General features: G+C 57.2%; 1 long non-coding RNA gene and 1 pseudogene across 1 annotated transcript in view; one reads left to right on the plus strand and one right to left on the minus strand.

Moving 5' to 3' along the window:
* The window catches only part of LOC138567610 (uncharacterized), a 44,894-nt gene that overhangs the window by 10,700 nt on the left and 19,200 nt on the right, over positions 1-14,994 (plus strand). The window lies entirely within an intron of this gene.
* LOC138457566 (5.8S ribosomal RNA) lies at positions 8,087-8,237 on the minus strand (annotated as a pseudogene).

A 14,994-nucleotide genomic window follows, 5' to 3' on the forward strand; every position in this document is an offset into this window, starting at 1 on the left:
GGCCAAGACAAGTGGCGATGGCTTTACAGCGATACGACCAAAACAAATGTATCCTCAAGCGGCGAGGAAAGCAACCCTGATAAGTGACCAGCACGGTCATAGAACTTTTCCAGGACCTGGCCAAATCCATACTAAAATGGGCCTGGTGACCAAAGCCCAGATAAGATCCAGGTGGACATTCCCCTTTGGAATGGTCTTCAAGTGAGAAGGGTGCCAACACCACATCACTACGTTGGATGAGGGACCCAAGATCCTGAATATTGAAGAAAAAGGGGATGCAGGGGGGGGGGGACATAATAGGAGGCTAGAACATGAAGGCCACCAAGAGAAGCCATGGGAGTGGAGAAGAGTAGAGAGGTCAAAGACAAGACACAAACAATTGCGGGGGGTGGGCAGCAACTGAAGCCCCAGGCTCAATAGGCTGTCCACTTAACAGCAGCGGTGGGGATCACGAGACAAGGGTTAAGACCCAGTGGGGTTACACAGGGAATGTCAGCCCAAGGGTCGGCTCCGGGACAGGGAGGGAGGGGTGACAGATCTTGGGAACAGGGGAGAGCAGAGGAATGGCTCTCCCAGCACAGTTATTCTCTGGGATGGGAACGAGATCCAGCAACCTAGGACGACGTTACGGCCTGGGGAAGTTGAGGCGAGTCCAGCCGGAGGGGATGCTGTTACAGCCTGGGGAAGTTGAGCAGAGTCCAGTCGGAGGGGGCAATAGGGAGGGTGGGGGGCTTAAATTGAGGGGGATCGTTTCGACATGGTTACTCTTAGGACGTAACGGGGTATGGGTAGGGATCCAAATACTAAAACTCAATGTTAGAGAACTAAACACACCTATTTAAGAGACGGAAACTGGAGAACCTCCTCCAGGATACCAAGCCCAACATTGTGACGCTCCAGGAGACCCATATCCGTAAGCAAGACAGACACAGAATGAAGTTGAGAGGGTACCCCCAGGTTCTGCAGGCCAACGACAAGAGCAAAGCTTGAGGGGTCCTCATAGCGTTTAGACACCTACCCGACGTCGAAATAATAGGCACAAAAGCCGACAAGGAAGGTAGATTCCTCTTCGTCCAGCTACAATCGGGGGGGTGGCCTCTCACAATCGCCACAGTGTACGCCCCCAACTCAGGGCAGGACAATTACTTGCAGGAGGTTTTGGAGAAGCTAGACCAGTTAACAACAAGCCAGCTAATACTGACAGGATTTTAACTTGGCGTGGCGCCCATCCACGCACAGAAGCGCGGACAGGACACCCACATCTAAAGGCCCATCTAGTAAACTACAGGCAAGCATAACAGAATGGCATTAGCAGATACATGGCATGAACTAAAAGGGGACTCCAAGGGGTATACTTACTACTCAAATGTGCACCGAACATTCTCAAGAATTGATTACACATTAGTTTCGGAGACACTGCTTTGCCAAGTACGGATCATAGAAAGGGAAACCATAGCCCTGCCCGACCACACTCCCCTGCAGCTAGAAATCCAATGGGGGGTGGAGGGGACTCTGGAAGTGGCGATTCCCCTGACATCTGCTGATGCAGTAATTTGCGACGAGATACACAAGTCCATCCACAACTTCTTTGGGGAAAATAAGACCCCGGAGGTGCAGGAACATGTAATATGGGACGCCTTTAAGGCAACCATGCGGGGGATGCTCATAGCAAAGCAGGCATCTCAAGCCAAACAGAAGAAGGCCCTCCAGGTGGACCTAGAACAGGGGGTTAACAGAGACAGATAGGGGGGTAATGATCAGGAGGGAGTATAGGCATATCAAAGGGCAAATCAATATCCTTCTAGCTAACCAAGCAGTAAAATCGCTCCTATTCTTGAGGCAGAAGTATTACCTCCAGGCAAACAAGACAGGCCAGCTCTTAGCCAGGTAGGTTAAGCAGAAGTAGGCAGCAGGTACAACACGCCACATTCAGATGGTGGAGGGACAGGAAACCACACGTACAGAAGAGATCCAGCAGGCGTTCACAGAGTTCTATACGAGCCTCTACTCTACGGAGGCACCGGAGAGTGACCTCCAAAAGGCCTTCTTAATATCTTGCTGGCTAAAAAGATTTGAACAGAGCCAGCTTGACGCTTTAGAAGGGACGATTACGTAAAACGAGGTGCGTGCAGGGATCCAATCGCTACAACCAAATAAAGCCCCAGGCCGGGACGGGTACCCCGCCACATTCTATAAAGCATTCCATACCACATTAGTCTCGTTAATGACATCCCTGTTCAACTCCTTCTCCGATACGGGCCGCATCTCCCAGTCCATGGAGGAGGCCAAGGTAATCCTCTTCCCTAAGCCAAACAAGAAACAAACCCTCTGTAGCTCCTACCGCCCTACTGCCCTAATAAACCTCGATGCCAAAATGTTTACAAAAAATTCTAACATCTAGAATGGATAAAGTAATCACCGACCTGATCCACCCGGATCAAGCAGGCTTTGTCAAGGGGAGACAAACGTTTCACAACATTAGGCGAATATCCCACCTGATAGAGAAGTCAAACAGGGCAGTCCGGAGGGCAGGAGGTGTTAGCACTAGACCCAGAGAAGGCATTCGACTGAGCCAAACGGTCATTCTTGTTTGCTTCCATGGTGGTTATGGGGTTTGGCCCGGGCCTTCTCCACCTGGTCAAAGTCAACTATGGAGCACCACTTATCAGGCTAGCTATCAATGGGCATGTCTCCCAGGCGATAAGGATCACTAGGGGTACTAAGCAGGGCTGCCTATGTCACCATTCCTGTACGCAAACCTTCTCAAACTCTTCCTAGCTAGAATTAGACATGAGAGGGGAATGAAAGGGATTACATTCGGTGGGGAAGACCATAAGGCAATGGCCTTTGCCGACGACCTCCTAGTCGTGCTCACAGACATGGACACTTCCCTCCGGAGGTTAACAGCACTCCTAGGGAATTTGACAGAGTGGCAGACCTGAAGACCAACAACCAAAAATGACAGTAGGTTAATGAAAACATTATTGGCTAATGCTTTCACTTTGGTTCGTGTTGCACTGGTCCAAGAATGTCACCTCTAGGGGCACAATACGAATGCCCCCGGCCGTCCCTCTTAATCACGGCCCAAGTTCAGAAAAACAACAAAATAGAACCAGTGTCCTATTCCATTATTCCTAGCTTAAGTATTCCGGCGACCAGCCTGCTTTGAACACTGTACTTTTTTCAAAGTAAATGCTTCAGACCCCCAGGACACTCAGTCAAGAGCATCAAGGGGGCGCCAAGAGGCAGGGGCTGGGACAGGCAGTGGTAGCTCGCCTCGCGGAGGACCGCCAGCTCAATCCCAAGATCCAACTACAAGCTTTTTAACTGCAGCAACTTTAATATATGCTATTGGAGCTGGAATTACCATGGCTGCTGGCACCAAACTTGCCTTACAATGGGTACTCAAAGGATTGAAAGTGTACTCATTCCAGTTACAGTGCCTCAAAAGAGTCCTGTATTGTTCTTTTTCATCACTACCTCCCGGAGTCGGGATTGGGTAATTTGGGCGCCTGCTGCATTCCTTGATGTGGTAGCCGTTTCTCAGGAACCCTCTCCAGAATTCGATTCCCCATTACCCGTGGTCACCATGGTAGGCACAGAAAGTACCATCGAAAGTTGATAGGGCAGACATCTGAATGCATCGTCGCGATCACATGGATGTGCGATCGGCCTGAGGTTATCTAGAGTCAACAAAGCGGCCGGGCGAGCCCAGATTGGTCTTGGTCTGATAAATGCACGCATCCTGGGAGGTCCGCTCTCGTCGGCATGTATTGGCTCTAGAATGACCACGGTTATCCAAGTAACAGATGGAGCGATCAATGGAACCATAACTGACTTAATGAGCCATTTGCAGTTTCACTGTACCAGTCGTTTGTACCTAAACGTGCATGGCTTAATCTTTGAGACACGCATATGCTACTGGCAGGATCAATGAGGTAGCCGCATCTGCTGGAGGGTGGCAACGGGGGGAGCTGCGCGACTGCCTCAGAGCCAACCTTCGCACCCTCTGGAGCTGTCTGCAGGACCCGAGCGCCAAAGAGCATCCCTAGACGTGTGCAGGTCAGGTGGACAGGTTGGTCATGCGGGCACCGGCGGCCGGGCCTGCTCCGCCATGCCACAGGGTTGGTGGGAGGGAGAGGCCAGGCACAACATGAACCGGTAGGGGGGTTTGCCAGCACACTGCCACTGGTATTGCGACAGAGGGAGTCAGCAGCCAACGTGTGTTACGAACTGCTGGAGAAACATGCTTGGTGGAGGAGGGGATCTTGCGAGGGGATCCCGTCTGATCTGACCACTGGGGAGTTGCCGGGCTGCTCGGCCTTCGCTCTAGAGCCGCCCACACGAGGGGGCCCTCCCCGAGGGAAGCACACTCTTGACACGGTCCCAAAGCAGGTGGAAGCAAATTGCTTGAAACAGCCGAGGCTGGCCAAGCAGTCCAACCCTAGACGGACCAAGTGCACCAAATTGATCTCATGGAGTGCTCGGAAGAGCACCCCCAGCAGGCCAGTCTCTGCTGGTGCATTGCGTGGGGCACACCCCCCGGCCGGCCCGGGTTTCAACATGGAGCCCGGGTTGGGCAGTGAGAACCAAGAGGAGTGCAGACAGGTCCCTCTCACCCAGTCTATAGTAATCCGGAGGAAGGTGACTAAGTTTTGTCATCTGTGTACCCAGAGTGACAGAGTGGGACCTCTCGGCAAAAGTGTTGTGCTCCTTATAGACCCAACTGGAGACAAATTTCAAACTGATGCCCATCGGGACTTCGAGAGCAGCACAGCCGTCTGGTCCTTGCAGACATTCCTCTGGCCAATGACCAGATGGCCAGGCTCGGAGAGCGGCTATCTGGTAGATCAATGCATTCCAATGGGACTGGACGGGAAGGGCCTTTGGCCCCCCCACCTGACAAAGGACAGGAGACCGGCAGGTGCCCAAAGGCATAGGCCAGCACCAATCATCCTCGAGCTCTGGCCAGGCCACCTTAGAGTTTTTCTCCTCCACGTAAGAGGGAGGGACAGTCAACCCACATGCGAGAAAGGTACCCAAGGCTGGGTGCTTGTGTGGACCAGCACTCCCCAGCCAGCCTGGAGCTTTAGCAGGGCCCCCTTAGAGCTTCTTCATCCAGGGCTCCCCGTGACTGCCGCAAGGCTTGGGGACTCGACCCACACGCACAACGCTGGCACCCAAGGCCAGTGGGGGCAGCAGCCCCGGCCACCATGGAGCTCTGGCCCGGGCTGCCTTAGAGCTTCTCCCGCCACATTAGAGCTTTACCCACCGGAAAGGGACAGGGCTCCCCACGATCACCATCGGGCTTGGGGACAGTTAACCCAGACGTGAGACAGGCACCCAAGGCCAGGACCCCCCCCTCGCCAGCCACCCTGGAGCTTTAGCAGGGCCCCTTTAGAGCTTTTCCCTGTGGGGAGCGATGGGAACCCCACAAGGGCTTCCTGCGACTACCACTGGGTTCGGGGGCTTTTGCCCTTGAGCTCTGGCCGGGCCCCCCCCTCAGAGCTTCTCCCACCACATTAGAGCCTTTCCCTCCAGGACTAACCCACAAACACTGTGGAAATCAGGGCCGGCCACTGCGAGCGCATTTACCCCCACGCAGAGGAAAGGGACCCGCTCAGGGCACCCCTTGACACACGCCACTCGTCTTGGACCTGATCACACATGGTTGATACTTGGCCGAGGACCGGGTGCAACCCACGAACGCCATTGAACTAAAGCCGGTAATTGCGTCACGGCCGCCCGGGAGGCCGCAGGGTGGCACTTCCATGCCAACCGTAGACAAATGCAGGAGTCAGCCGTGGCAACCACAACTTGGGCCATCTGGGTCTACTCCCCGGGCTAGATGGCCCGGCGGCCGTGCCTGCCCCCACCATCCAGGGGCACAGGCTTAAGGTACCACCCCCGTGCTCTGGGGTGGATGCTTAAGCTGCTGCCTCTCTTCCCCGCCCTGGGTTTAAGGCATCACCACCGCACACTCGGGCCGGGGAGACACTTCCACGCCAACTATTAAGGCAACTGAACCCGACCAGAGACAAATGCAGGAGTCAGCCGCAACTCGGCCCATCTGGTCCGCCAGCCACAAGTTGGGCCATCTGGGTCTACTACCAGGCCAGTTGGACCAGTGGCCGGCCGGGCCTGCCCCGACCCCACCATCCAGGGGCACAGGCTTTAGGTACCACCCCGCGCCTTTACCCGGGGTGCGGTATATCCCGCAGCGCCAGTTCTGCTTACCAAAAGTTGCCCACTGAGCACTTTCATACAATACCCTGCTCCACGCCAGCGAGCCGGGCTTCATACCCATTTAAAGTTTGAGAGTAGGTTGAGATAATTTTGGCCCCAAGACCTCTAATCATTCGCTTTGCTAGATAAAACTGGGGTTTCCGTGCGCCAGCTATCCTGAGGGAAACTTCGGAGAGAACCAGCTACTATATCATTCGATTAGTCTTTTGCCCCTATACCCAGGTCGTATGACCAATTTACACATCAGGACCGCTAAAGACCTCCACCAGGCCGAGTTCACCATCTTTCGGGTCCTATCACACACGCTCATGCATCATCTCTCTGAGAGAGCGGGCGAGACGGGTCGGTGCAGGGCCCTCTGCGACAGGATGCCACTGCAATCGGCGAGCACCGGCCCTCAACATCATTACATCACAGGGTTTCATTCAGCCCTCTGACTCGGGCACGTGTTATACTCCTTGGTCAGTGTTTCCAGACAGGTCGGGTGGTTAACCGACATCACCTCAGACCCCTGGCACCTTTTGTGGGCCTCCCCGCCGGCAGCACGATGTGGTCGGGGCGTATTGAGGGCAGTCCATCACAGTCACATCGAGAGTCCTGTCTCCCGTCGCCACTCTAGCGACCCCCAAGAGGGGCCAGGACGGTTGCCGGATAAGGGTGCGATGGCAGTCTATCTCCTTCAGCCCTGTGGACACAGCAAAATTATCAGGGGGTTGTAACACTCTCTGCTGGGGTTGTAACACTCTCTGCTGGAGCAGAGAGCCACCTGCCCCCTGGGGCCTTCCCAGCCGGTCGTGGTGCACCGCTACAGAGGAAATGCGCCCTGCTGTGGCTGGATGTGCCTGGGCCGCAGACCCGCTAGGGCCTCCACCGTTCCAGGTGACCAACTTCCCTGACGTGTTGAGGTCTGTGCAGTCCGCCCACAGGATCCACCAGTTTACCTCTCAACCGTTTCACGCCCTCTTGAACTCTCTTCAAACTTCTTTTCAACTTTCCCTTACGGTACTTGTTGGCCACCAGTCTCGCCCCCGTATTTAGCCTTAGACAGAGTTTACCACACGCTTTGGGCTGCATTCCCAAGCAACCTGACTCCAAGAAGACCTGATCCCGGTGTGCAAGAGGCTGCTATCGGCCTAACACCATCTGCGTGGTGAGACTCGATCAGAAGGACTTGAGCCCCCTGAGCGATGCCGGGGAGTCGGTCTTTTATACGCCACATTTCCCACGCCTGCCGCTGAATGGGGATTCAGTGCTGGGCTCTTCCCTTTTCACTGGCCGTTACTGAGGGAATCCTGGTTAGTTTCTTTTCCTCTGCTTAGTAATATGCTTAAATTCAGCAGGCCACCACGTCTGATCTGAGGCCGTGGTCAGGGAGCACAAAGCTCAGGGCAGCTGGCCTCGGGCCTGTACGGGGGGTTGTCCCAGCCCTGTGCCTCTGGCGCAGGCGAGTGTGCTCTATCCCAATCTGCGACCGAAGCCCACATGGTCACGAGGTCCGCGCTCCATGGTCATCCTGCGCCGGCAGCCATGGGACACCAAAGACGGCCGTGCGACCAGGTGCCCCGAGGAAGGGTGAAGGTGCGCCAGGCTTTTTTAAAGCATGCTGCCGCCGCCGCCACCACATCCGGGGCGCGTCGGCCACCCGGCCCTCCTGAATCCAGCATGAGGCGGGGAAACTGGGGAGGCCAGGACGTGTCGGCAATGAGCTTGAGCGCCAGATCTAAGGATCCAGCGACGGTGCTCATCGGGGTCTGACCTTAGGGGGATGAATGGAATGGGGTCCCTGTAACAGCCCCAGCCATGCCCGTGGGAGGGAACCCCGGGGCGATTGATGTACAAGCGACTCTAAGACAGGCATAGCCCCGGGAAAAACCCAAGGTCACATGGTGTGTTTAACGTGTTGATCAATGTGTCCTGCAATTCACACTAATTCTTGCAGCTAGCTGCGTTCTTCATTGATGAACGAGTCGAGTGATCCACCGCCAAGAGTCACAGGCACATTTTTTTTGTTCCAGATGTCGGCCTGACCCTGCCGGTGCAGGAAAGGTTGGGGGACGTAGCGCCGTCTCTGGCAGGACAGCCCAGTGCCCTGTCTAGGCCGGCCGAAACCATTGTGGTTTAAAAAATAAATAAATAATCCAGGTGCGAAGCCTGACCACCACCTGCAGCAGCAAAGCGCTTCCCAGGGGGATGGAGGTAGGCCGTTCCGCCACCTGCCCACCCGGCCCGATCCACTCATCCTTCCCCGACCCCTTCCGCTTCCCTTTTGGGGGGGGGCTGGGAGACAGACAGCGAGGCAGGCCAGAGACAGCACAGACAGGGGGTTCGGTGGGACCGCTCGAGTCTTCAAATCCCAGCCCGACCACATAGGGCCCAGCTCCAGGTACCTGGGCAAGAGGGAAGTCACCCACTGTACCAGCATGCCTGGCCATCGCTCACCCACAGATGTGGGTGGCTGGAACATTGGCGCCCACCGTCAACTAAGTCAGCTGCACCATGGCTCAGGGCTCATGCCTGGCATGTCGGGCCCCTGTCTGCCTGGGGAGGCGCCACTTGAGAGCAGTCAGGTTTCCCTCGGCTCCCAGCTGCCCACACTCGGGGCTTCCCTGCTGACCGGGGTGTGCCCACCAATGAACACCCGCTGGCAGGTCAGAGAGAGGAGTGCGTGCCCCCGGCCAGCGCAGAGGTGGGCTCAGTGAGGAGAGGGGGCTGCGCAGGGTTCCCTTTCCGGTGCATGGTTGGGGACATCCCCGGCAGGTTAACCCAACCCTGCCAGGCATCCCCAGCCATCTGCTGGGTTGCTGACCCCTCTCCGGTGGAAGGGAATGCCCGCTCCCTGGCGCCTGGTTGACCACACGCACCGGACCGCTCTGCGAGAGGTGCCCCGGGCTGTGGTTTGCACGTCTGGGATGCAACCGAGGTCGGGCCCACGGCTCTCCCTCCCGCTGCTCCGCTGTTAATGATCCTTCATGCCCCCACCCACAAGCAGATATCATTCGCACTCAAATGCCCCATTTCTCCTTCCAAACACACGTTCCAGATTAAAATGCCACCTCCCTCCTGGCCTGCATGCCACCATCCCTCCATCCGAACCCACACAAAAACACTAACATCCGTCCCTCCATACCTACACCAAGATGCTCCACCCCTCAGAGCAAGACCCATATGCTTCACCTCTACCTCCAGACTCAACTCGATGGTGCCATTCGCTCTCTCTCTCTCTCTATACCCACACCCGATTACCCCATCCCTTTGACACACATACTCCCACCACTCCAATAAACCAACATCCCTCTCTCCAGACAAACATACCCATCCCTCATTCACACCCAGATGCCCCCTTCCTTCCCACCAGAGTGCTCCAGCACTGACCCACATGCTCCACCATTCCCTGACATGCCCCCATCATATGCCCTGTCCTCCATTCCAGATCAACAATGCCCCCTCCAATCCAGACTCCAAGATGCCGAATCCCTTCCTCAAGACCCATACCATGATGGCCCATGCTCCTTCCACACAGAAAGATGCCCCTATCCGTCTTCCGACCAATGTGCCCCATCCCTCCCTCCAGATGCACACCAATGTGTCCTATGCCTCCCTTCAAACCCACAGCAATGTCCCCATCCCTCCCTCCAGACCCACACCCATGTGCACCATCCCTTCCTCTCAGACCCACACCAATATGTCCCATCCCTTCCTCTCAGAACCACACCAAGAGGCCCCATACCTCCCTCTAGACCAATACCATAATGCCCCATCCTCCCTCCACATAGCAAGATGCCACTTCCCCTTGCATCAGATGCCCATGTGCCGATCCTGAATCACATGCAGATAGCCCAAGCCAACCCCCTCTAAAACCACCCACCCTAGTATGCCCCCATCCGCCCAGACCCACACCAATGTGCCCCATCCCCTCCTTCCAGACCCACACCAATATGCGGCCATCCCTCCCCAGACCAATGGCCCCGTCCCTCCCATCAAACCCACACCAATGTGTCCCCACCACCTCTCTCCAGAGCCACACCAAGATGCCCCGTCCCACTTCCCAACCCACACCTAGATGACCCATGCCACCCGCCAGACCCAATGTGCCCCATCTCTCCCTCCAGAAACGCACCCATGTGCACCATCCCATCCCTCCACCCAGAGCCACACCAATGTGTCCCCACCACCTCCCTCCAGAGCCACACCAATGTGTCCCCACCATCTCTCTCCAGAGCCACACCAAGATGCCCCGTCCCACTTCCCAACCCACACCTAGATGACCCATGCCACTCTCCAGACCCACTGTGCCCCATCTCTCCCTCCAGAAACGCACCCATGTGCACCATCTCTTCGCCCAGATTCACGCCAATGTGCCCCCACCACCTCCCTCCAGAGCCACACCAAGATGCCCCGTCCCACTTCCCAACCCACACCTAAATGAACCATGCCACCCTCCAGACCCACTGTGCCCCATCCCTCCCTCCAGAAACACACCCATGTGCACCATCACTCCGCCCAGATCCACACCAATGTGCCCCCACCACCTCCCTCCAGAGCCACACAAATGTGCCCCCACCACCTCCCTCCAGAGCCACACCAAGATGCCCCGTCCAACTTCGCAACCCACACCTAGATGACCCATGCTACCCTCTAGACCCACTCCCACTGTGCCCCATCTCTCCCTCCAGAAACACACCCATGTGCCCCATCCCTCCGCCCAGATCCACACCAATGTGCCCCCAACGCCTCCCTCCAGAGCCACACCAAGATGCCCCATCCCACTTTCCAACCCACACCTAGATGACCCATGCCACCCTCCAGACCCACTGTGCCCATCTCTCACTCCAGAAACACACCCATGTGCCCCCACCACCTCCCTCCAGAGCCACACCAATGTACCCCCACCACCTCCCTCCAAAGCCACACAATGGGCCCCCCACTTTCCAACCCACATCTAGATGACCCATGCCATCCTCCAGACCCACTGTGCCCCATCTCTCCCTCCAGAAACACACTCATGTGCAACATCCCTCTGCCCGATCCACACCAATGTGCCCCCACCACCTCCCGCCAGAGCCACAACAAGATGCCCCATCCAACTTAACAACCCACACCTAGATGACCCATGCCAACCTCCAGACCCACTGTGACCCATCTCTCCTTCCAGAAACACACCCATGTGCACCATCCCTCCGCCCAGATCCACACGAATGTGCCCCCACCACCTCCCTCCAGAGCCACACCAATGTGACCCCACCACCTCGCTCCAGAGCCACACCAAGATGCCCCGTCCAACTTCCCAACTCACACCTAGATGACCCATGCTACGCTCTAGGCCCACTCCCACTGTGCCCCATCCCTCCCTCCAGAAACACGCCCATGTACACCATCCCTCCACCCAGATCCACACCAATTTGCCCCCACCACCTCCCTCCAGAGCCACACCAGGATACCCCTTCCAACTTCCCAACCCACACCTAGATGACCCATGCCACCCTCCAGACCCAATGTGCCCCATCCCTCCCTTTAGAAACACACCCGTGTGCACCATCCCTCCGCCCAGATCCACACCAATTTGCCCCACCTCCTCCCTCCAGAGCCACACCAGGATACCCCTTCCAACTTCCCAACCCACTTCTAGATGACCCATGCCACCCTCCAGATCCAATGTGCCCCATCTATCCCTCCGGAAACGCACCCATGTGCACCATCCCTCCGCCCAGATCCACACCAATGTGCCCCCACCACCTCCCTCCAGAGCCACACCAAGATGCCCCGTCCCACTTCCCAACCCACACCTAAATGAACCATGCCACCCTCCAGACCCACTGAGCCCCATCTCTCCCTCCAGAAACACACCCATGTGCACCATCACTCTACCCAGATCCACACCAATGTGCCCCCACGACCTCCCTCCAGAGCCACAGCAAGATGCCCCGTCCAACTTCCCAACCCACACCTAGATGACCAATGCCACCCCCCAGACCCAATGTGCCCCATCTCTCCCTCCAGAAACACACCCATGTGCACCATCCCTCCACCCAGATCCACACCAATGTGCCCCCAACGCCTCCCTCCAGAGCCACACCAAGATGCCCCGTCCCACTTTCCAACCCACACCTAGATGACCCATGCCACCCTCCAGACCCACTGTGCCCATCTCTCACTCCAGAAACACACCCATGTGCCCCCACCACCTCCCTCCAGAGCCACACCAATGTACCCCCACCACCTCCCTCCAAAGCGACACCAATGGGCCCCCCACTTTCCAACCCACATCTAGATGACCCATGCCATCCTCCAGACCCACTGTGCCCATCTCTCCCTCCAGAAACACACTCATGTGCAACATCCCTCTGCCCAGATCCACACCAATGTGCTCCCACCACCTTCCGCCAGAGCCACAACAAGATGCCCCATCCAACTTCCCAACCCACACCTAGATGACCCATGCCAACCTCCAGACCCACTGTGACACATCTCTCCCTCCAGAAACACACCCATGTGCACCATCCCTCCGCCCAGATCCACACGAATGTGCCCCCACCACCTCCCTCCAGAGCCACACAAATGTGACCCCACCACCTCCCTCCAGAGCCACACCAAGATGCCCCATCCCACTTCCCAACCCACACCTAAATGAACCATGCCACCCTCCAGACCCACTGAGCCCCATCTCTCCCTCCAGAAACACACCCATGTGCACCATCACTCTGCCCAGATCCACACCAATGTGACCCCACCACCTTCCTCCAGAGCCACAGCAAGATGCCCCGTCCAACTTCCCAACCCACACCTAGATGACCCATGCTACCCTCTAGGCCCACTCCCACTGTGCCCCATCTCTCCCTCCAGAAAAACACCCATGGGCACCATTCCTCCGCGCAGATCCACACCAATTTGCCCCCACCACCTCCCTCCAGAGCCACACCAAGATGCCCCTTCCAACTTCCCAACCCACACCTAGAGGACCCATGCCACCCTCCAGACCCAATGTGCCCCATCTCTCCCTCCAGAAATGCACCCATGTGCATCATCCCTCCGCCCAGATCCACACCAATGTGCCCCCACCACCTCCCTCCAGAGCCACACCAATGTGCCCCCACCACGTCCCTCCAGAGGCACCCCAAGATGCCCCGTCCAACTTCGCAACCCACACCTAGATGACCCATGCCACCCTCCAGACCCGCTGTGCCCCATCTCTCCCTCCAGAAACACACCCATGTGCCCCCACCACCTCCCTCCAGAGCCACACCAAGATGCCCTGTCCCACTTCCCAACCCACACCTAGATGACCCATGCCACCCTCCACACCCACTGTGCCCCATCTCCCCCTCCAGAAACACACCCATGTGCACCATCCCTCCGCCCAGATCCACACCATTGTGCCTCCACCACCTCCCTCCAGAGCCACACCAAGATGCCCCGTCCAACTTCCCAACCCACACCTAGGTGACCCATGCCACCATCCAGACCCACTGTGCCCCATCTCTCCGTCCAGAAACAAACCCATATGCACCATCCCTCTGACCAGATCCACACCAATGTACCCTCACCACCACCCTCCAGAGCCACACCAATGTTCCCCCACCACCTCCCTCCAGAGCCACACCAAGATGCCACGTCCAACTTCCCAACCCACACCTAGATGACCCATGCCACCCTCCAGGCCCGCTGTGCCCCATCTCTCCCTCCAGAAACACACTCATGTGCACCATCCTTCTGCCCAGATCCACACCAATGTGCCCCCACCACCTCCCTCCAGAGCCACACCAAGAAGCCCTGTCCCACTTCCCAACCCACACGTAGATGACCCATGCCACCCTCCACACCCACTGTGACCCATCTCTCCCTCCAGAAACACACCCATGTGCACCATCCCTCTGCCCAGATCCACACTGTGCCCACACGACCCCCCGCCAGAGCCACACCAAGATGCCCCATCCAACTTCCTAGCCCACACCTAGATGACCCATGCCACCCTCCAGACCCACTGTGACCCATCTCTCCCTCCAGAAACAAACCCATGTGCACCATCCCACCACCCAGATCCACACAAATGTGCCCCCACCACCTCCCTCCAGAGCCACACCAATGTGCCCCCACCACCTCCCTCCAGAGCCACACCAAGATGCTCCGTCCAACTTCCCAACTCACACCTAGATGACCCATGCTACTCTCTAGGCCCACTCCCACTGTGCCCCATCTCTCCCTCCAGAAACACACCCATGTGCACCATCCCTCCGGCCATATCCACACCAATTTGCCCCACCACCTCCCTCCAGAGCCACACCAGGATGCCCCTTCCAACTTCCCAACCCACACCTAGATGACCCATGCCAACCTCCAGACCCACTGTGACCCATCTCTCCCTCCAGAAACACACCCATGTGCACCATCCCTCCGCCCAGATCCACACGAATGTGCCCCCACCACCTCCCTCCAGAGCCACACAAATGTGACCCCACCACCTCCCTCCAGAGCCACACCAAGATGCCCCGTCCAACTTCCCAACTCACACCTAAGTGACCCATGCTACCCTCTAGGCCCACTCCCACTGTGCCCCATCCCTCCCTCCAGAAACACACCCATGTGCACCATCCCTCCGCCCAGATCCACACCAATTTGCCCCCACCACCTCCCTCCAGAGCCACACCAGGATACCCCTTCCAACTTCCCAACCCACACCTAGATGACCCATGCCACCCTCCAGACCCAATGTGCCCCATCTCTCCCTCCAGAAATGCACCCATGTGCACCATC

Source organism: Ambystoma mexicanum, chromosome 1p (assembly GCF_040938575.1).
Source record: "Ambystoma mexicanum isolate Mex_15411 chromosome 1p, UKY_AmexF1_1, whole genome shotgun sequence".
Lineage (NCBI taxonomy): Eukaryota > Metazoa > Chordata > Amphibia > Caudata > Ambystomatidae > Ambystoma > Ambystoma mexicanum.